We start from the raw sequence: 22,802 nt of genomic DNA, 5'->3' as shown, positions 1-22,802 counted from the left end.
AACTGTACGTGTGACAGAGAATACTGGGCCTGATTCATTTACTTACATACAGTAGTCAGAGCTCCCCTGTAACTGTACGTGTGACAGGGAATACTGGGCCTGATTCATTTACTTACATACAGTAGTCAGAGCTCCCCTGTAACTGTACGTGTGACAGAGAATACTGGGTCTGATTCATTTACTTACATACAGTAGTCAGAGCTCCCCTGTAACTGTACGTGTGACAGAGAATACTGGGCCTGATTCATTTACTTACATACAGTAGTCAGAGCTCCCCTGTAACTGTACGTGTGACAGGGAATACTGGGCCTGATTCATTTACTTACATACAGTAGTCACAGATCCCCTGTAACTGTACGTGTGACAGGGAATACTGGGCCTGATTCATTTACTTACATACAGTAGTCAGAGCTCCCCTGTAACTGTACGTGTGACAGAGAATACTGGGCCTGATTCATTTACTTACATACAGTAGTCAGAGCTCCCCTGTAACTGTACATGTGACAGAGAATACTGGGCCTGATTTATTTACTTACATACAGTAGTCAGAGCTCCCCTGTAACTGTACGTGTGACAGAGAATACTGGGCCTGATTCATTTACTTACATACAGTAGTCAGAGCTCCCCTGTAACTGTACATGTGACAGAGAATACTGGGCCTGATTTATTTACTTACATACAGTAGTCAGAGCTCCCCTATAACTGTACGTGTGACAGGGAATACTGGGCCTGATTCATTTACTTACATACAGTAGTCAGAGATCCCCTGTAACTGTACGTGTGACAGAGAATACTGGGCCTGATTCATTTACTTACATACAGTAGTCAGAGCTCCCCTGTAACTGTACGTGTGACAGGGAATACTGGGCCTGATTCATTTACTTACATACAGTAGTCAGAGCTCCCCTGTAACTGTACGTGTGACAGAGAATACTGGGCCTGATTCATTTACTAACATACAGTAGTCAGAGCTCCCCTGTAACTGTACGTGTGACAGGGAATAGTGGGCCTGATTCATTTACTTACATACAGTAGTCAGAGATCCCCTGTAACTGTACGTGTGACAGGGAATACTGGGCCTGATTCATTTACTTACATACAGTAGTCACAGATCCCCTGTAACTGTACGTGTGACAGAGAATACTGGGCCTGATTCATTTACTTACATACAGTAGTCAGAGCTCCCCTGTAACTGTACGTGTGACAGAGAATACTGGGCCTGATTCATTTACTTACATACAGTAGTCAGAGCTCCCCTGTAACTGTACATGTGACAGAGAATACTGGGCCTGATTCATTTACTTACATACAGTAGTCAGAGATCCCCTGTAACTGTACGTGTGACAGAGAATACTGGGCCTGATTCCTTTACTTACATACAGTAGTCAGAGCTCCCCTGTAACTGTATGTATGACAGAGAATACTGGGCCTGATTCATTTACTTACATACAGTAGTCAGAGCTCCCCTGTAACTGTATGTATGACAGAGAATACTGGGCCTGATTCATTTACTTACATACAGTAGTCAGAGCTCCCCTGTAACTGTACGTGTGACAGAGAATACTGGGCCTGATTCATTTACTTACATACAGTAGTCAGAGCTCCCCTGTAACTGTACGTGTGACAGGGAATACTGGGCCTTATCCATTTACTTACATACAGTAGTCAGAGCTCCCCTGTAACTGTACGTGTGACAGAGAATACTGGGCCTGATTCATTTACTTACATACAGTAGTCAGAGCTCCCCTGTAACTGTACATGTGACAGGGAATACTGGGCCTGATTCATTTACTTACATACAGTAGTCAGAGCTCCCCTGTAACTGTACGTGTGACAGAGAATACTGGGCCTGATTCATTTACTTACATACAGTAGTCAGAGCTCCCCTGTAACTGTACGTGTGACAGGGAATACTGGGCCTGATTCATTTAGTTACATACAGTAGTCAGAGCTCCCCTGTAACTGTACATGTGACAGGGAATAGTGGGCCTGATTCATTTAGTTACATACAGTAGTCAGAGCTCCCCTGTAACTGTACATGTGACAGGGAATAGTGGGACTGATTCATTTAGTTACATACAGTAGTCAGAGCTCCCCTGTAACTGTACATGTGACAGGGAATAGTGGGCCTGATTCATTTACTTACATACAGTAGTCAGAGCTCCCCTGTAACTGTACGTGTGACAGAGAATCCTGGGCCTGATTCATTTACTTACATACAGTAGTCAGAGATCCCCTGTAACTGTACATGTGACAGAGAATACTGGGCCTGATACATTTACTTACATACAGTAGTCAGAGCTCCCCTGTAACTGTACGTGTGACAGAGAATACTGGGCCTGATTCATTTACTTACATACAGTAGTCAGAGCTCCCCTGTAACTGTACGTGTGACAGAGAATACTGGGCCTGATTCATTTACTTACATACAGTAGTCAGAGCTCCCCTGTAACTGTATGTATGACAGAGAATACTGGGCCTGATTCCTTTACTTACATACAGTAGTCAGAGCTCCCCTGTAACTGTACGTGTGACAGGGAATACTGGGCCTTATCCATTTACTTACATACAGTAGTCAGAGATCCCCTGTAACTGTACGTGTGACAGAGAATACTGGGCCTGATTCATTTACTTACATACAGTAGTCAGAGCTCCCCTGTAACTGTACGTGTGACAGGGAATACTGGGCCTGATTCATTTAGTTACATACAGTAGTCAGAGCTCCCCTGTAACTGTACATGTGACAGGGAATACTGGGCCTGATTCATTTACTTACATACAGTAGTCAGAGCTCCCCTGTAACTGTACGTGTGACAGGGAATACTGGGCCTGATTCATTTAGTTACATACAGTAGTCAGAGCTCCCCTATAACTGTACGTGTGACAGAGAATACTGGGCCTGATTCATTTACTTACATACAGTAGTCAGAGATCCCCTGTAACTGTACGTGTGACAGAGAATACTGGGCCTTATCCATTTACTTACATACAGTAGTCAGAGCTCCCCGGTAACTGTACGTGTGACAGAGAATACTGGGCCTTATCCATTTACTTACATACAGTAGTCAGAGCTCCCCTGTAACTGTACGTGTGACAGAGAATACTGGGCCTGATTCATTTACTTACATACAGTAGTCAGAGCTCCCCTGTAACTGTACGTGTGACAGAGAATACTGGGCCTGATTCATTTACTTACATACAGTAGTCAGAGATCCCCTGTAACTGTACGTGTGACAGGGAATACTGGGCCTGATTCATTTACTTACATACAGTAGTCAGAGCTCCCCTGTAACTGTACGTGTGACAGGGAATACTGGGCCTGATACATTTACTTACATACAGTAGACAGAGCTCCCCTGTAACTGTATGTGTGACAGAGAATACTGGGCCTGATTCATTTACTTACATACAGTAGTCAGAGCTCCCCTGTAACTGTACGTGTGACAGAGAATACTGGGCCTGATTCATTTACTTACATACAGTAGTCAGAGCTCCCCTGTAACTGTACGTGTGACAGAGAATACTGGGCCTGATTCATTTACTTACATACAGTAGTCAGAGCTCCCCTGTAACTGTACGTGTGACAGAGAATACTGGGCCTGATTCATTTACTTACATACAGTAGTCAGAGCTCCCCTGTAACTGTACGTGTGTGACAGGGAATACTGGGCCTGATTCATTTACTTACATACAGTAGTCAGAGCTCCCCTGTAACTGTACGTGTGACAGAGAATACTGGGCCTGATTCATTTACTTACATACAGTAGTCAGAGCTCCCCTGTAACTGTACGTGTGACAGAGAATACTGGGCCTGATTCATTTACTTACATACAGTAGTCAGAGCTCCCCTGTAACTGTACGTGTGACAGAGAATACTGGGCCTGATTCATTTACTTACATACAGTAGTCAGAGATCCCCTGTAACTGTACGTGTGACAGAGAATACTGGGCCTGATTCATTTACTTACATACAGTAGTCAGAGCTCCCCTGTAACTGTACGTGTGACAGGGAATACTGGGCCTGATTCATTTACTTACATACAGTAGTCAGAGCTCCCCTGTAACTGTACGTGTGACAGAGAATACTGGGCCTGATTCATTTACTTACATACAGTAGTCAGAGATCCCCTGTAACTGTACGTGTGACAGAGAATACTGGGCCTGATTCATTTACTTAAATACAGTAGTCAGAGCTCCCCTGTAACTGTACGTGTGACAGAGAATACTGGGCCTGATTCATTTACTTACATAAAGTAGTCAGAGCTCCCCTGTAACTGTACGTGCGACAGAGAATACTGGGCCTGATTCATTTACTAACATAAAGTAGTCAGAGCTCCCCTGTAACTGTACGTGTGACAGGGAATACTGGGTCTGATTCATTTACTTAAATACAGTAGTCAGAGCTCCCCTGTAACTGTACGTGTGACAGAGAATACTGGGCCTGATTCATTTACTAACATAAAGTAGTCAGAGCTCCCCTGTAACTGTACGTGTGACAGGGAATAGTGGGTCTGATTCATTTACTTACATACAGTAGTCAGAGCTCCCCTGTAACTGTACGTGTGACAGAGAATACTGGGCCTGATTCATTTACTAACATAAAGTAGTCAGAGCTCCCCTGTAACTGTACGTGTGACAGAGAATACTGGGCCTGATTCATTTACTTACATACAGTAGTCAGAGCTCCCCTGTAACTGTACGTGTGACAGAGTATACTGGGCCTGATTCATTTACTTACATACAGTAGTCAGAGCTCCCCTGTAACTGTACATGTGACAGTGAATACTGGGCCTGATTCATTTACTTACATACAGTAGTCAGAGCTCCCCTGTAACTGTACGTGTGACAGAGAATACTGGGCCTGATTCATTTACTTACATACAGTAGTCAGAGCTCCCCTGTAACTGTACGTGTGACAGAGAATACTGGGCCTGATTCATTTACTTACATACAGTAGTCAGAGCTCCCCTGTAACTGTACGTGTGACAGAGAATACTGGGCCTGATTCATTTACTTACATACAGTAGTCAGAGCTCCCCTGTAACTGTACGTGTGACAGAGAATACTGGGCCTGATTCATTTACTTACATACAGTAGTCAGAGCTCCCCTGTAACTGTACGTGTGACAGAGAATACTGGGCCTGATTCATTTACTTACATACAGTAGTCAGAGATCCCCTGTAACTGTACATGTGACAGAGAATACTGGGCCCGATTCATTTACTTACATACAGTAGTCAGAGCTCCCCTGTAACTGTACGTGTGACAGGGAATACTGGGTCTGATTCATTTACTTACATACAGTAGTCAGAGCTCCCCTGTAACTGTACGTGTGACAGAGAATACTGGGTCTGATTCATTTACTTACATACAGTAGTCAGAGCTCCCCTGTAACTGTACGTGTGACAGAGAATACTGGGCCTGATTCATTTACTTACATACAGTAGTCAGAGATCCCCTGTAACTGTACATGTGACAGAGAATACTGGGCCCGATTCATTTACTTACATACAGTAGTCAGAGCTCCCCTGTAACTGTACGTGTGACAGGGAATACTGGGTCTGATTCATTTACTTACATACAGTAGTCAGAGCTCCCCTGTAACTGTACGTGTGACAGAGAATACTGGGCCTGATTCATTTACTTACATACAGTAGTCAGAGCTCCCCTGTAACTGTACGTGTGACAGAGAATAATGGGCCTGATCCATCTACTTACATACAGTAGTCAGAGCTCCCCTGTAACTGTACATGTGACAGAGAATACTGGGCCTGATTCATTTACTTACATACAGTAGTCAGAGCTCCCCTGTAACTGTACGTGTGACAGAGAATACTGGGCCTGATTCATTTACTTACATAAAGTAGTCAGAGCTCCCCTGTAACTGTACGTGTGACAGAGAATACTGGGCCTGATTCATTTACTTACATAAAGTAGTCAGAGCTCCCCTGTAACTGTACGTGTGACAGGGAATACTGGGTCTGATTCATTTACTTACATAAAGTAGTCAGAGCTCCCCTGTAACTGTACGTGTGACAGGGAATACTGGGCCTGATTTATTTACTTACATACAGTAGTCAGAGCTCCCCTGTAACTGTACGTGTGACAGGGAATACTGGGCCTGATTCATTTACTTACATACAGTAGTCAGAGCTCCCCTGTAACTGTACGTGTGACAGGGAATACTGGGCCTGATTCATTTACTTACATACAGTAGTCAGAGCTCCCCTGTAACTGTACGTGTGACAGAGAATACTGGGCCTGATTCATTTACTTACATACAGTAGTCAGAGCTCCCCTGTAACTGTACGTGTGACAGAGAATACTGGGCCTGATTCATTTACTTACATACAGTAGTCAGAGCTCCCCTGTAACTGTACGTGTGACAGAGAATACTGGGCCTGATTCATTTACTTACATACAGTAGTCAGAGCTCCCCTGTAACTGTACGTGTGACAGAGAATACTGGGCCTGATTCATTTACTTACATACAGTAGTCAGAGCTCCCCTGTAACTGTACGTGTGACAGAGAATACTGGGCCTGATTCATTTACTTACATACAGTAGTCAGAGCTCCCCTGTAACTGTACGTGTGACAGAGAATACTGGGCCTGATTCATTTACTTACATACAGTAGTCAGAGATCCCCTGTAACTGTACGTGTGACAGAGAATACTGGGCCTGATTCATTTACTTACATACAGTAGTCAGAGCTCCCCTGTAACTGTACGTGTGACAGGGAATACTGGGCCTGATTCATTTACTTACATACAGTAGTCAGAGCTCCCCTGTAACTGTACGTGTGACAGAGAATACTGGGCCTGATTCATTTACTTACATACAGTAGTCAGAGATCCCCTGTAACTGTACGTGTGACAGAGAATACTGGGCCTGATTCATTTACTTAAATACAGTAGTCAGAGCTCCCCTGTAACTGTACGTGTGACAGAGAATACTGGGCCTGATTCATTTACTTACATAAAGTAGTCAGAGCTCCCCTGTAACTGTACGTGCGACAGAGAATACTGGGCCTGATTCATTTACTAACATAAAGTAGTCAGAGCTCCCCTGTAACTGTACGTGTGACAGGGAATACTGGGTCTGATTCATTTACTTAAATACAGTAGTCAGAGCTCCCCTGTAACTGTACGTGTGACAGAGAATACTGGGCCTGATTCATTTACTAACATAAAGTAGTCAGAGCTCCCCTGTAACTGTACGTGTGACAGGGAATAGTGGGTCTGATTCATTTACTTACATACAGTAGTCAGAGCTCCCCTGTAACTGTACGTGTGACAGAGAATACTGGGCCTGATTCATTTACTAACATAAAGTAGTCAGAGCTCCCCTGTAACTGTACGTGTGACAGGGAATACTGGGCCTGATTCATTTACTTACATACAGTAGTCAGAGCTCCCCTGTAACTGTACGTGTGACAGAGAATACTGGGTCTGATTCATTTACTTACATACAGTAGTCAGAGATCCCCTGTAACTGTACGTGTGACAGAGAATACTGGGCCTGATTCATTTACTTACATAAAGTAGTCAGAGCTCCCCTGTAACTGTACGTGTGACAGAGAATACTGGGTCTGATTCATTTACTTACATACAGTAGTCAGAGATCCCCTGTAACTGTACGTGTGACAGAGAATACTGGGCCTGATTCATTTACTTACATAAAGTAGTCAGAGCTCCCCTGTAACTGTACGTGTGACAGAGAATACTGGGCCTGATTCATTTACTTACATACAGTAGTCAGAGCTCCCCTGTAACTGTACGTGTGACAGAGTATACTGGGCCTGATTCATTTACTTACATACAGTAGTCAGAGCTCCCCTGTAACTGTACATGTGACAGTGAATACTGGGCCTGATTCATTTACTTACATACAGTAGTCAGAGCTCCCCTGTAACTGTACGTGTGACAGAGAATACTGGGCCTGATTCATTTACTTACATACAGTAGTCAGAGCTCCCCTGTAACTGTACGTGTGACAGAGAATACTGGGCCTGATTCATTTACTTACATACAGTAGTCAGAGCTCCCCTGTAACTGTACGTGTGACAGAGAATACTGGGCCTGATTCATTTACTTACATACAGTAGTCAGAGCTCCCCTGTAACTGTACGTGTGACAGAGAATACTGGGCCTGATTCATTTACTTACATACAGTAGTCAGAGCTCCCCTGTAACTGTACGTGTGACAGAGAATACTGGGCCTGATTCATTTACTTACATACAGTAGTCAGAGATCCCCTGTAACTGTACATGTGACAGAGAATACTGGGCCCGATTCATTTACTTACATACAGTAGTCAGAGCTCCCCTGTAACTGTACGTGTGACAGGGAATACTGGGTCTGATTCATTTACTTACATACAGTAGTCAGAGCTCCCCTGTAACTGTACGTGTGACAGAGAATACTGGGTCTGATTCATTTACTTACATACAGTAGTCAGAGCTCCCCTGTAACTGTACGTGTGACAGAGAATACTGGGCCTGATTCATTTACTTACATACAGTAGTCAGAGCTCCCCTGTAACTGTACGTGTGACAGGGAATACTGGGTCTGATTCATTTACTTACATACAGTAGTCAGAGCTCCCCTGTAACTGTACGTGTGACAGAGAATACTGGGCCTGATTCATTTACTTACATACAGTAGTCAGAGCTCCCCTGTAACTGTACGTGTGACAGAGAATACTGGGCCTGATCCATCTACTTACATACAGTAGTCAGAGCTCCCCTGTAACTGTACGTGTGACAGAGAATACTGGGCCTGATTCATTTACTTACATAAAGTAGTCAGAGCTCCCCTGTAACTGTACGTGTGACAGAGAATACTGGGCCTGATTCATTTACTTACATAAAGTAGTCAGAGCTCCCCTGTAACTGTACGTGTGACAGGGAATACTGGGTCTGATTCATTTACTTACATAAAGTAGTCAGAGCTCCCCTGTAACTGTACGTGTGACAGGGAATACTGGGCCTGATTTATTTACTTACATACAGTAGTCAGAGCTCCCCTGTAACTGTACGTGTGACAGGGAATACTGGGCCTGATTCATTTACTTACATACAGTAGTCAGAGCTCCCCTGTAACTGTACGTGTGACAGGGAATACTGGGCCTGATTCATTTACTTACATACAGTAGTCAGAGCTCCCCTGTAACTGTACGTGTGACAGAGAATACTGGGCCTGATTCATTTACTTACATACAGTAGTCAGAGCTCCCCTGTAACTGTACGTGTGACAGAGAATACTGGGCCTGATTCATTTACTTACATACAGTAGTCAGAGCTCCCCTGTAACAGTACATGTGACAGAGAATACTGGGCCTGATTCATTTACTTACATACAGTAGTCAGAGCTCCCCTGTAACTGTACGTGTGACAGGGAATACTGGGCCTGATTCATTTACTTACATACAGTAGTCAGAGCTCCCCTGTAACTGTACGTGTGACAGGGAATACTGGGCCCGATTCATTTACTTACATACAGTAGTCAGAGATCCCCTGTAACTGTACGTGTGACAGAGAATACTGGGCCTGATTCATTTACTTACATACAGTAGTCAGAGATCCCCTGTAACTGTACGTGTGACAGAGAATACTGGGCCTGATTCATTTACTTACATACAGTAGTCAGAGCTCCCCTGTAACTGTACGTGTGACAGAGAATACTGGGCCTGATTCATTTACTTACATACAGTAGTCAGAGCTCCCCTGTAACTGTACGTGTGACAGAGAATACTGGGCCTGATTCATTTACTTACATACAGTAGTCAGAAATCCCCTGTAACTGTACGTGTGACAGAGAATACTGGGCCTGATTCATTTACTTACATACAGTAGTCAGAGATCCCCTGTAACTGTACGTGTGACAGAGAATACTGGGCCTGATTCATTTACTTACATACAGTAGTCAGAGCTCCCCTGTAACTGTACGTGTGACAGAGAATACTGGGCCTGATTCATTTACTTACATACAGTAGTCAGAGCTCCCCTGTAACTGTACGTGTGACAGAGAATACTGGGCCCGATTCATTTACTTACATACAGTAGTCAGAGCTCCCCTGTAACTGTACGTGTGACAGAGAATACTGGGCCTGATTCATTTACTTACATACAGTAGTCAGAGCTCCCCTGTAACTGTACATGTGACAGAGAATACTGGGCCTGATTCATTTACTTACATACAGTAGTCAGAGCTCCCCTGTAACTGTACATGTGACAGAGAATACTGGGCCTGATTCATTTACTTACATACAGTAGTCAGAGCTCCCCTGTAACTGTACGTGTGACAGGGAATCCTGGGCCTGATTCATTTACTTACATACAGTAGTCAGAGCTCCCCTGTAACTGTACGTGTGACAGGGAATACTGGGCCTGGTTCATTTACTTACATACAGTAGTCAGAGCTCCCCTGTAACTGTACGTGTGACAGAGAATACTGGGCCTGATTCATTTACTTACATACAGTAGTCAGAGCTCCCCTGTAACTGTACGTGTGACAGGGAATACTGGGCCCGATTCATTTACTTACATACAGTAGTCAGAGCTCCCCTGTAACTGTACGTGTGACAGAGAATACTGGGCCCGATTCATTTACATACATACAGTAGTCAGAGCTCCCCTGTAACTGTACGTGTGACAGAGAATACTGGGCCTGATTCATTTACTTACATACAGTAGTCAGAGATCCCCTGTAACTGTACGTGTGACAGAGAATACTGGGCCCGATTCATTTACTTACATACAGTAGTCAGAGCTCCCCTGTAACTGTACGTGTGACAGAGAATACTGGGCCTGATTCATTTACTTACATACAGTAGTCAGAGCTCCCCTGTAACTGTACGTGTGACAGAGAATACTGGGCCTGATTCATTTACTTACATACAGTAGTCAGAGCTCCCCTGTAACTGTACGTGTGACAGAGAATACTGGGCCTGATTCATTTACTTACATACAGTAGTCAGAGCTCCCCTGTAACTGTACGTGTGACAGAGAATACTGGGCCTGATTCATTTACTTACATACAGTAGTCAGAGCTCCCCTGTAACTGTACGTGTGACAGAGAATACTGGGCCTGATTCATTTACTTACATACAGTAGTCAGAGATCCCCTGTAACTGTACGTGTGACAGAGAATACTGGGCCTGATTCATTTACTTACATACAGTAGTCAGAGATCCCCTGTAACTGTACGTGTGACAGAGAATACTGGGCCTGATTCATTTACTTACATACAGTAGTCACAGATCCCCTGTAACTGTACGTGTGACGGAATACTGGGCCTGATTCATTTACTTACATACAGTAGTCAGAGCTCCCCTGTAACTGTACGTGTGACAGAGAATACTGGGCCTGATTCATTTACTTACATACAGTAGTCAGAGCTCCCCTGTAACTGTACGTGTGACGGAATACTGGGCCTGATTCATTTACTTACATACAGTAGTCAGAGCTACCCTGTAACTGTACGTGTGACGGAATACTGGGCCTGATTCATTTACTTACATACAGTAGTCAGAGCTCCCCTGTAACTGTACGTGTGACAGAGAATACTGGGCCTGATTCATTTACTTACATACAGTAGTCAGAGCTCCCCTGTAAATGTACGTGTGACAGGGAATACTGGGCCTGATTCATTTACTTACATACAGTAGTCAGAGCTCCCCTGTAACTGTACGTGTGACAGAGAATACTGGGCCTGATTCATTTACTTACATACAGTAGTCAGAGCTCCCCTGTAACTGTACGTGTGACAGAGAATACTGGGCCTGATTCATTTACTTACATACAGTAGTCAGAGCTCCCCTGTAACTGTACGTGTGACAGAGAATACTGGGCCTGATTCATTTACTTACATACAGTAGTCAGAGCTCCCCTGTAACTGTACATGTGACAGAGAATACTGGGCCTGATCCATCTACTTACATACAGTAGTCAGAGCTCCCCTGTAACTGTACGTGTGACAGAGAATACTGGGCCTGATTCATTTACTTACATACAGTAGTCAGAGCTCCCCTGTAACTGTACGTGTGACAGAGAATACTGGGCCTGATTCATTTACTTACATACAGTAGTCAGAGCTCCCCTGTAACTGTACGTGTGACAGGGAATACTGGGCCTGATTCATTTACTTACATACAGTAGTCAGAGCTCCCCTGTAACTGTACGTGTGACAGAGAATACTGGGCCTGATCCATCTACTTACATACAGTAGTCAGAGCTCCCCTGTAACTGTACGTGTGACAGAGAATACTGGGCCTGATTCATTTACTTACATACAGTAGTCAGAGATCCCCTGTAACTGTACGTGTGACAGAGAATACTGGGCCTGATTCATTTACTTACATACAGTAGTCACAGATCCCCTGTAACTGTACGTGTGACAGAGAATACTGGGCCTGATTCATTTACTTACATACAGTAGTCACAGATCCCCTGTAACTGTACGTGTGACAGAGAATACTGGGCCTGATTCATTTACTTACATACAGTAGTCAGAGCTCCCCTGTAACTGTACGTGTGACAGGGAATACTGGGCCTGATCCATCTACTTACATACAGTAGTCAGAGCTCCCCTGTAACTGTACGTGTGACAGAGAATACTGGGCCTGATTCATTTACTTACATACAGTAGTCAGAGCTCCCCTGTAACTGTACGTGTGACAGAGAATACTGGGCCTGATTCATTTACTTACATACAGTAGTCAGAGCTCCCCTGTAACTGTACGTGTGACAGAGAATACTGGGCCTGATTCATTTACTTACATACAGTAGTCAGAGCTCCCCTGTAACTGTACGTGTGACAGGGAATACTGGGCCTGATTCATTTACTTACATACAGTAGTCAGAGCTCCCCTGTAACTGTACGTGTGACAGAGAATACTGGGCCTGATCCATTTACTTACATACAGTAGTCAGAGCTCCCCTGTAAATGTACGTGTGACAGAGAATACTGGGCCTGATCCATTTACTTACATACAGTAGTCAGAGCTCCCCTGTAAATGTACGTGTGACAGGGAATACTGGGCCTGATTCATTTACTTACATACAGTAGTCAGAGCTCCCCTGTAACTGTACGTGTGACAGAGAATACTGGGCCTGATTCATTTACTTACATACAGTAGTCAGAGCTCCCCTGTAACTGTACGTGTGACAGAGAATACTGTGCCTGATTCATTTACTTACATACAGTAGTCAGAGCCCCCCTGTAACTGTACGTGTGACAGGGAATACTGGGCCTGATTCATTTACTTACATACAGTAGTCAGAGCTCCCCTGTAACTGTACGTGTGACAGAGAATACTGGGCCTGATTCATTTACTTACATACAGTAGTCAGAGCTCCCCTGTAACTGTAAGTGTGACAGGGATTACTGGGCCTGATTCATTTACTTACATACAGTAGTCAGAGCTCCCCTGTAACTGTACGTGTGACAGAGAATACTGGGCCCGATTCATTTACTTACATACAGTAGTCAGAGCTCCCCTGTAAATGTACGTGTGACAGAGAATACTGGGCCCGATTCATTTACTTACATACAGTAGTCAGAGCTCCCCTGTAAATGTACGTGTGACAGGGAATACTGGGTCTGATTCATTTACTTACATACAGTAGTCAGAGCTCCCCTGTAACTGTACGTGTGACAGGGAATAGTGGGCCCGATTCATTTACTTACATACAGTAGTCAGAGCTCCCCTGTAACTGTACGTGTGACAGAGAATACTGGGCCTGATTCATTTACTTACATACAGTAGTCACAGATCCCCTGTAACTGTACGTGTGACAGGGAATACTGGGCCTGATTCATTTACTTACATACAGTAGTCACAGATCCCCTGTAACTGTACGTGTGACAGGGAATACTGGGTCTGATTCATTTACTTACATACAGTAGTCAGAGCTCCCCTGTAACTGTACGTGTGACAGAGAATACTGGGCCTGATTCATTTACTTACATACAGTAGTCAGAGCTCCCCTGTAACTGTACGTGTGACAGAGATTACTGGGCCTGATCCATCTACTTACATACAGTAGTCAGAGCTCCCCTGTAACTGTACGTGTGACAGAGAATACTGGGCCTGATTCATTTACTTACATACAGTAGTCACAGATCCCCTGTAACTGTACGTGTGACAGGGAATAGTGGGCCCGATTCATTTACTTACATACAGTAGTCAGAGCTCCCCTGTAAGTGTACGTGTGACAGAGAATACTGGGTCCGATTCATTTACTTACATACAGTAGTCAGAGCTCCCCTGTAACTGTACGTGTGACAGAGAATACTGGGCCTGATTCATTTACTTACATACAGTAGTCAGAGCTCCCCTGTAAATGTACGTGTGACAGAGAATACTGGGCCTGATTCATTTACTTACATACAGTAGTCAGAGCTCCCCTGTAACTGTACGTGTGACAGAGAATACTGGGCCTGATTCATTTACTTACATACAGTAGTCAGAGCTCCCCTGTAACTGTACGTGTGACAGAGAATACTGGGCCTGATTCATTTACTTACATACAGTAGTCAGAGCTCCCCTGTAACTGTACGTGTGACAGAGAATACTGGGCCCGATCCATTTACTTACATACAGTAGTCAGAGCTCCCCTGTAACTGTACGTGTGACAGAGAATACTGGGCCTGATTCAATTACTTACATACAGTAGTCAGAGCTCCCCTGTAACTGTACGTGTGACAGAGAATACTGGGCCTGATTCATTTACTTACATACAGTAGTCACAGATCCCCTGTAACTATACGTGTGACAGGGAATACTGGGCCTGATTTATTTACTTACATACAGTAGTCAGAGCTCCCCTGTAACTGTAAGTGTGACAGGGATTACTGGGCCTGATTCATTTACTTACATACAGTAGTCAGAGATCCCCTGTAACTGTACGTGTGACAGAGAATACTGGGCCCGATTCATTTACTTACATACAGTAGTCAGAGCTCCCCTGTAAATGTACGTGTGACAGAGAATACTGGGCCCGATTCATTTACTTACATACAGTAGTCAGAGCTCCCCTGTAAATGTACGTGTGACAGGGAATACTGGGTCTGATTCATTTACTTACATACAGTAGTCAGAGCTCCCCTGTAACTGTACGTGTGACAGGGAATAGTGGGCCCGATTCATTTACTTACATACAGTAGTCAGAGCTCCCCTGTAACTGTACGTGTGACAGAGAATACTGGGCCCGATTCATTTACTTACATACAGTAGTCAGAGCTCCCCTGTAACTGTACGTGTGACAGAGAATACTGGGCCTGATTCATTTACTTACATACAGTAGTCACAGATCCCCTGTAACTGTACGTGTGACAGGGAATACTGGGCCTGATTCATTTACTTACATACAGTAGTCACAGATCCCCTGTAACTGTACGTGTGACAGGGAATACTGGGTCCGATTCATTTACTTACATACAGTAGTCAGAGCTCCCCTGTAACTGTACGTGTGACAGAGAATACTGGGCCTGATTCATTTACTTACATACAGTAGTCAGAGCTCCCCTGTAACTGTACGTGTGACAGAGATTACTGGGCCTGATCCATCTACTTACATACAGTAGTCAGAGCTCCCCTGTAACTGTACGTGTGACAGAGAATACTGGGCCTGATTCATTTACTTACATACAGTAGTCACAGATCCCCTGTAACTGTACGTGTGACAGGGAATAGTGGGCCCGATTCATTTACTTACATACAGTAGTCAGAGCTCCCCTGTAACTGTACGTGTGACAGAGAATACTGGGTCCGATTCATTTACTTACATACAGTAGTCAGAGCTCCCCTGTAACTGTACGTGTGACAGAGAATACTGGGCCTGATTCATTTACTTACATACAGTAGTCAGAGCTCCCCTGTAAATGTACGTGTGACAGAGAATACTGGGCCTGATTCATTTACTTACATACAGTAGTCAGAGCTCCCCTGTAACTGTACATGTGACAGAGAATACTGGGCCCGATTCATTTACTTACATACAGTAGTCAGAGCTCCCCTGTAACTGTACGTGTGACAGAGAATACTGGGCCTGATTCATTTACTTACATACAGTAGTCAGAGCTCCCCTGTAACTGTACGTGTGACAGAGAATACTGGGCCTGATTCATTTACTTACATACAGTAGTCAGAGCTCCCCTGTAACTGTACGTGTGACAGAGAATACTGGGCCTGATTCATTTACTTACATACAGTAGTCAGAGCTCCCCTGTAACTGTACGTGTGACAGAGAATACTGGGCCTGATTCAATTACTTACATACAGTAGTCAGAGCTCCCCTGTAACTGTACGTGTGACAGAGAATACTGGGCCTGATTCATTTACTTACATACAGTAGTCACAGATCCCCTGTAACTATACGTGTGACAGGGAATACTGGGCCTGATTTATTTACTTACATACAGTAGTCAGAGCTCCCCTGTAACTGTACGTGTGACAGAGAATACTGGGCCTGATTCATTTACTTACATACAGTAGTCAGAGCTCCCCTGTAACTGTACGTGTGACAGGGAATACTGGGCCTGATTCATTTACTTACATACAGTAGTCAGAGCTCCCCTGTAACTGTACGTGTGACAGAGAATACTGGGCCTGATTCATTTACTTACATACAGTAGTCAGAGATCCCCTGTAACTGTACGTGTGACAGGGAATACTGGGCCTGATTCATTTACTTACATACAGTAGTCAGAGCTCCCCTGTAACTGTACGTGTGACAGGGAATACTGGGCCTGATTCATTTACTTACATACAGTAGTCAGAGCTCCAATGTAACTGTACGTGTGACAGGGAATACTGGGCCTGATACATTTACTTACATACAGTAGTCAGAGCTCCCCTGTAACTGTACGTGTGACAGAGAATACTGGGCCTGATTCATTTACTTACATACAGTAGTCAGAGCTCCCCTATAACTGTACGTGTGACAGAGAATACTGGGCCTGATTCATTTACTTACATACAGTAGTCACAGATCCCCTGTAACTGTACGTGTGACAGAGAATACTGGGCCTGATTCATTTACTTACATACAGTAGTCAGAGCTCCCCTGTAACTGTACGTGTGACAGAGAATACTGGGCCTGATTCATTTACTTACATACAGTAGTCAGAGCTCCCCTATAACTGTACGTGTGACAGAGAATACTGGGCCTGATTCATTTACTTACATACAGTAGTCACAGATCCCCTGTAACTGTACGTGTGACAGAGAATACTGGGCCTGATTCATTTACTTACATACAGTAGTCACAGATCCCCTGTAACTGTACGTGTGACAGAGAATACTGGGCCTGATTCATTTACTTACATACAGTAGTCACAGATCCCCTGTAACTGTACGTGTGACAGAGAATACTGGGCCTGATTCATTTACTTACATACAGTAGTCAGAGCTCCCCTGTAACTGTACGTGTGACAGAGAATACTGGGCCTGATTCATTTACTTACATACAGTAGTCAGAGCTCCCCTGTAACTATACGTGTGACAGAGAATACTGGGCCTGATTCATTTACTTACATACAGTAGTCAGAGATCCCCTGTAACTGTACGTGTGACAGAGAATACTGGGCCTTATCCATTTACTTACATACAGTAGTCAGAGCTCCCCTGTAACTGTACGTGTGACAGGGAATACTGGGCCTTATCCATTTACTTACATACAGTAGTCAGAGCTCCCCTATAACTGTACGTGTGACAGAGAATACTGGGCCTGATTCATTTACTTACATACAGTAGTCACAGATCCCCTGTAACTGTACGTGTGACAGGGAATACTGGGCCTGATTCATTTACTTACATACAGTAGTCAGAGATCCCCTGTAACTGTACGTGTGACAGAGAATACTGGGCCTGATTCATTTACTTACATACAGTAGTCAGAGCTCCCCTGTAACTGTACGTGTGACAGAGAATACTGGGCCTTATCCATTTACTTACATACAGTAGTCAGAGCTCCCCTGTAAATGTACGTGTGACAGGGAATACTGGGTCTGATTCATTTACTTACATACAGTAGTCAGAGCTCCCCTGTAACTGTACGTGTGACAGAGAATACTGGGCCTGATTCATTTACTTACATACAGTAGTCAGAGCTCCCCTGTAACTGTACGTGTGACAGAGAATACTGGGCCTGATTCCTTTACTTACATACAGTAGTCAGAGCTCCCCTGTAACTGTACGTGTGACAGAGAATACTGGGCCTGATTCATTTACTTACATACAGTAGTCAGAGCTCCCCTGTAACTGTACATGTGACAGAGAATACTGGGCCTGATTCATTTACTTACATACAGTAGTCACAGATCCCCTGTAACTGTACGTGTGACAGGGAATACTGGGCCTGATTCATTTACTTACATACAGTAGTCAGAGATCCCCTGTAACTGTACATGTGACAGAGAATACTGGGCCTGATTCATTTACTTACATACAGTAGTCAGAGCTCCCCTGTAACTGTACGTGTGACAGAGAATACTGGGCCTGATTCATTTACTTACATACAGTAGTCAGAGATCCCCTGTAACTGTACGTGTGACAGAGAATACTGGGCCTGATTCATTTACTTACATACAGTAGTCAGAGCTCCCCTGTAACTGTACGTGTGACAGAGAATACTGGGCCTGATTCATTTACTTACATACAGTAGTCAGAGCTCCCCTGTAACTGTACGTGTGACAGGGAATAGTGGGCCTGATTCATTTACTTACATACAGTAGTCACAGATCCCCTGTAACTGTACGTGTGACAGAGAATACTGGGCCTGATTCATTTACTTACATACAGTAGTCAGAGCTCCCCTGTAACTGTACGTGTGACAGAGAATACTGGGCCTGATTCATTTACTTACATACAGTAGTCAGAGCTCCCCTGTAACTGTACGTGTGACAGAGAATACTGGGCCCGATTCATTTACTTACATACAGTAGTCAGAGCTCCCCTGTAACTGTACGTGTGACAGGGAATACTGGGCCTGATCCATCTACTTACATACAGTAGTCAGAGCTCCCCTGTAAATGTACGTGTGACAGGGAATACTGGGCCTGATTCATTTACTTACATACAGTAGTCAGAGCTCCCCTGTAACTGTACGTGTGACAGAGAATACTGCGCCTGATTCATTTACTTACATACAGTAGTCAGAGCTCCCCTGTAACTGTACGTGTGACAGAGAATACTGGGCCTGATTCATTTACTTACATACAGTAGTCAGAGCTCCCCTGTAACTGTACGTGTGACAGAGATTACTGGGCCTGATTCATTTACTTACATACAGTAGTCAGAGCTCCCCTGTAACTGTACGTGTGACAGAGAATACTGGGCCTGATCCATTTACTTACATACAGTAGTCAGAGCTCCCCTGTAACTGTACGTGTGACAGAGAATACTGGGCCTGATTCATTTACTTACATACAGTAGTCAGAGATCCCCTATAACTGTACGTGTGACAGAGAATACTGGGCCTGATTCATTTACTTACATACAGTAGTCAGAGCTCCCCTGTAACTGTACGTGTGACAGAGAATACTGGGCCTGATCCATTTACTTACATACAGTAGTCAGAGCTCCCCTGTAACTGTACGTGTGACAGAGAATACTGGGCCTGATTCATTTACTTACATACAGTAGTCAGAGATCCCCTATAAATGTACGTGTGACAGAGAATACTGGGCCTGATCCATTTACTTACATACAGTAGTCAGAGATCCCCTATAACTGTACGTGTGACAGAGAATACTGGGCCTGATTCATTTACTTACATACAGTAGTCAGAGATCCCCTGTAACTGTACGTGTGACAGAGAATACTGGGCCTGATCCATTTACTTACATACAGTAGTCAGAGATCCCCTATAACTGTACATGTGACAGAGAACACTGGGCCTGATTCATTTACTTACATACAGTAGTCAGAGATCCCCTGTAACTGTACGTGTGACAGAGAATACTGGGCCTGATCCATTTACTTACATACAGTAGTCAGAGCTCCCCTGTAACTGTACATGTGACAGAGAATACTGGGCCTGATTCATTTACTTACATACAGTAGTCAGAGCTCCCCTGTAACTGTACATGTGACAGAGAATACTGGGCCTGATTCATTTACTTACATACAGTAGTCAGAGATCCCCTGTAACTGTACATGTGACAGAGAACACTGGGCCTGATTCATTTACTTACATACAGTAGTCAGAGCTCCCCTGTAACTGTACATGTGACAGAGAACACTGGGCCTGATTCATTTACTTACATACAGTAGTCAGAGCTCCCCTGTAACTGTACGTGTGACAGAGAATACTGGGCCTGATTCATTTACTTACATACAGTAGTCAGAGCTCCCCTGTAACTGTACGTGTGACAGAGAATACTGGGCCTGATTCATTTACTTACATACAGTAGTCACAGATCCCCTGTAACTGTACGTGTGACAGAGAATACTGGGTCTGATTCATTTACTTACATACAGTAGTCAGAGATCCCCTGTAACTGTACGTGTGACAGAGAATACTGGGCCTGATTCATTTACTTACATACAGTAGTCAGAGATCCCCTGTAACTGTACGTGTGACAGAGAATACTGGGTCTGATTCATTTACTTACATACAGTAGTCACAGATCCCCTGTAACTGTACGTGTGACAGAGAATACTGGGCCTGATTCATTTACTTACATACAGTAGTCACAGATCCCCTGTAACTGTACGTGTGACAGAGAATACTGGGCCTGATTCATTTACTTACATACAGTAGTCAGAGATCCCCTGTAACTGTACGTGTGACAGAGAATACTGGGCCTGATTCATTTACTTACATACAGTAGTCAGAGCTCCCCGGTAACTGTACGTGTGACAGAGAATACTGGGCCTGATTCATTTACTTACATACAGTAGTCACAGATCCCCTGTAACTGTACGTGTGACAGAGAATACTGGGCCTGATTCATTTACTTACATACAGTAGTCAGAGCTCCCCTGTAACTGTACATGTGACAGAGAATACTGGGCCTGATTCATTTACTTACATACAGTAGTCAGAGATCCCCTGTAACTGTACGTGTGACAGAGAATACTGGGCCTGATTCATTTACTTACATACAGTAGTCAGAGATCCCCTGTAACTGTACGTGTGACAGGGAATACTGGGCCTGATTCATTTACTTACATACAGTAGTCAGAGCTCCCCTGTAACTATACGTGTGACAGAGAATACTGGGCCTGATTCATTTACTTACATACAGTAGTCAGAGCTCCCCTGTAACTGTACGTGTGACAGAGAATACTGGGCCTGATTCATTTACTTACATACAGTAGTCAGAGCTCCCCTGTAACTGTACGTGTGACAGAGAATACTGGGCCTGATCCAATTACTTACATACAGTAGTCAGAGCTCCCCTGTAACTGTACGTGTGACAGAGAATACTGGGCCTGATTCATTTACTTACATACAGTAGTCAGAGATCCCCTATAAATGTACGTGTGACAGAGAATACTGGGCCTGATCCATTTACTTACATACAGTAGTCAGAGATCCCCTATAACTGTACGTGTGACAGAGAATACTGGGCCTGATTCATTTACTTACATACAGTAGTCAGAGATCCCCTGTAACTGTACGTGTGACAGAGAATACTGGGCCTGATCCATTTACTTACATACAGTAGTCAGAGATCCCCTATAACTGTACATGTGACAGAGAACACTGGGCCTGATTCATTTACTTACATACAGTAGTCAGAGATCCCCTGTAACTGTACGTGTGACAGAGAATACTGGGCCTGATCCATTTACTTACATACAGTAGTCAGAGCTCCCCTGTAACTGTACATGTGACAGAGAATACTGGGCCTGATTCATTTACTTACATACAGTAGTCAGAGCTCCCCTGTAACTGTACATGTGACAGAGAATACTGGGCCTGATTCATTTACTTACATACAGTAGTCAGAGATCCCCTGTAACTGTACATGTGACAGAGAACACTGGGCCTGATTCATTTACTTACATACAGTAGTCAGAGCTCCCCTGTAACTGTACATGTGACAGAGAACACTGGGCCTGATTCATTTACTTACATACAGTAGTCAGAGCTCCCCTGTAACTGTACGTGTGACAGAGAATACTGGGCCTGATTCATTTACTTACATACAGTAGTCAGAGCTCCCCTGTAACTGTACGTGTGACAGAGAATACTGGGCCTGATTCATTTACTTACATACAGTAGTCACAGATCCCCTGTAACTGTACGTGTGACAGAGAATACTGGGTCTGATTCATTTACTTACATACAGTAGTCAGAGATCCCCTGTAACTGTACGTGTGACAGAGAATACTGGGCCTGATTCATTTACTTACATACAGTAGTCAGAGATCCCCTGTAACTGTACGTGTGACAGAGAATACTGGGTCTGATTCATTTACTTACATACAGTAGTCACAGATCCCCTGTAACTGTACGTGTGACAGAGAATACTGGGCCTGATTCATTTACTTACATACAGTAGTCACAGATCCCCTGTAACTGTACGTGTGACAGAGAATACTGGGCCTGATTCATTTACTTACATACAGTAGTCAGAGATCCCCTGTAACTGTACATGTGACAGAGAATACTGGGCCTGATTCATTTACTTACATACAGTAGTCACAGATCCCCTGTAACTGTACGTGTGACAGAGAATACTGGGCCTGATTCATTTACTTACATACAGTAGTCAGAGCTCCCCTGTAACTGTACATGTGACAGAGAATACTGGGCCTGATTCATTTACTTACATACAGTAGT

General features: G+C 44.0%; 1 protein-coding gene across 1 annotated transcript in view; it reads right to left on the bottom strand.

Annotated features, from left to right (window-relative positions):
- LOC148479330 (uncharacterized) overlaps nucleotides 1-22,802 on the bottom strand; it is a 212,260-nt gene that overhangs the window by 47,343 nt on the left and 142,115 nt on the right. The window lies entirely within an intron of this gene.

The sequence above is a fragment of the Taudactylus pleione genome, unplaced genomic scaffold, assembly GCF_031769625.1.
Source record: "Taudactylus pleione unplaced genomic scaffold, aTauple2 ptg000620l, whole genome shotgun sequence".
Classification (NCBI taxonomy): domain Eukaryota; kingdom Metazoa; phylum Chordata; class Amphibia; order Anura; family Myobatrachidae; genus Taudactylus; species Taudactylus pleione.
The sequence above is the reverse complement of the archived record's forward strand: the minus strand, read 5'-3'. Positions and strand labels throughout refer to the sequence as shown.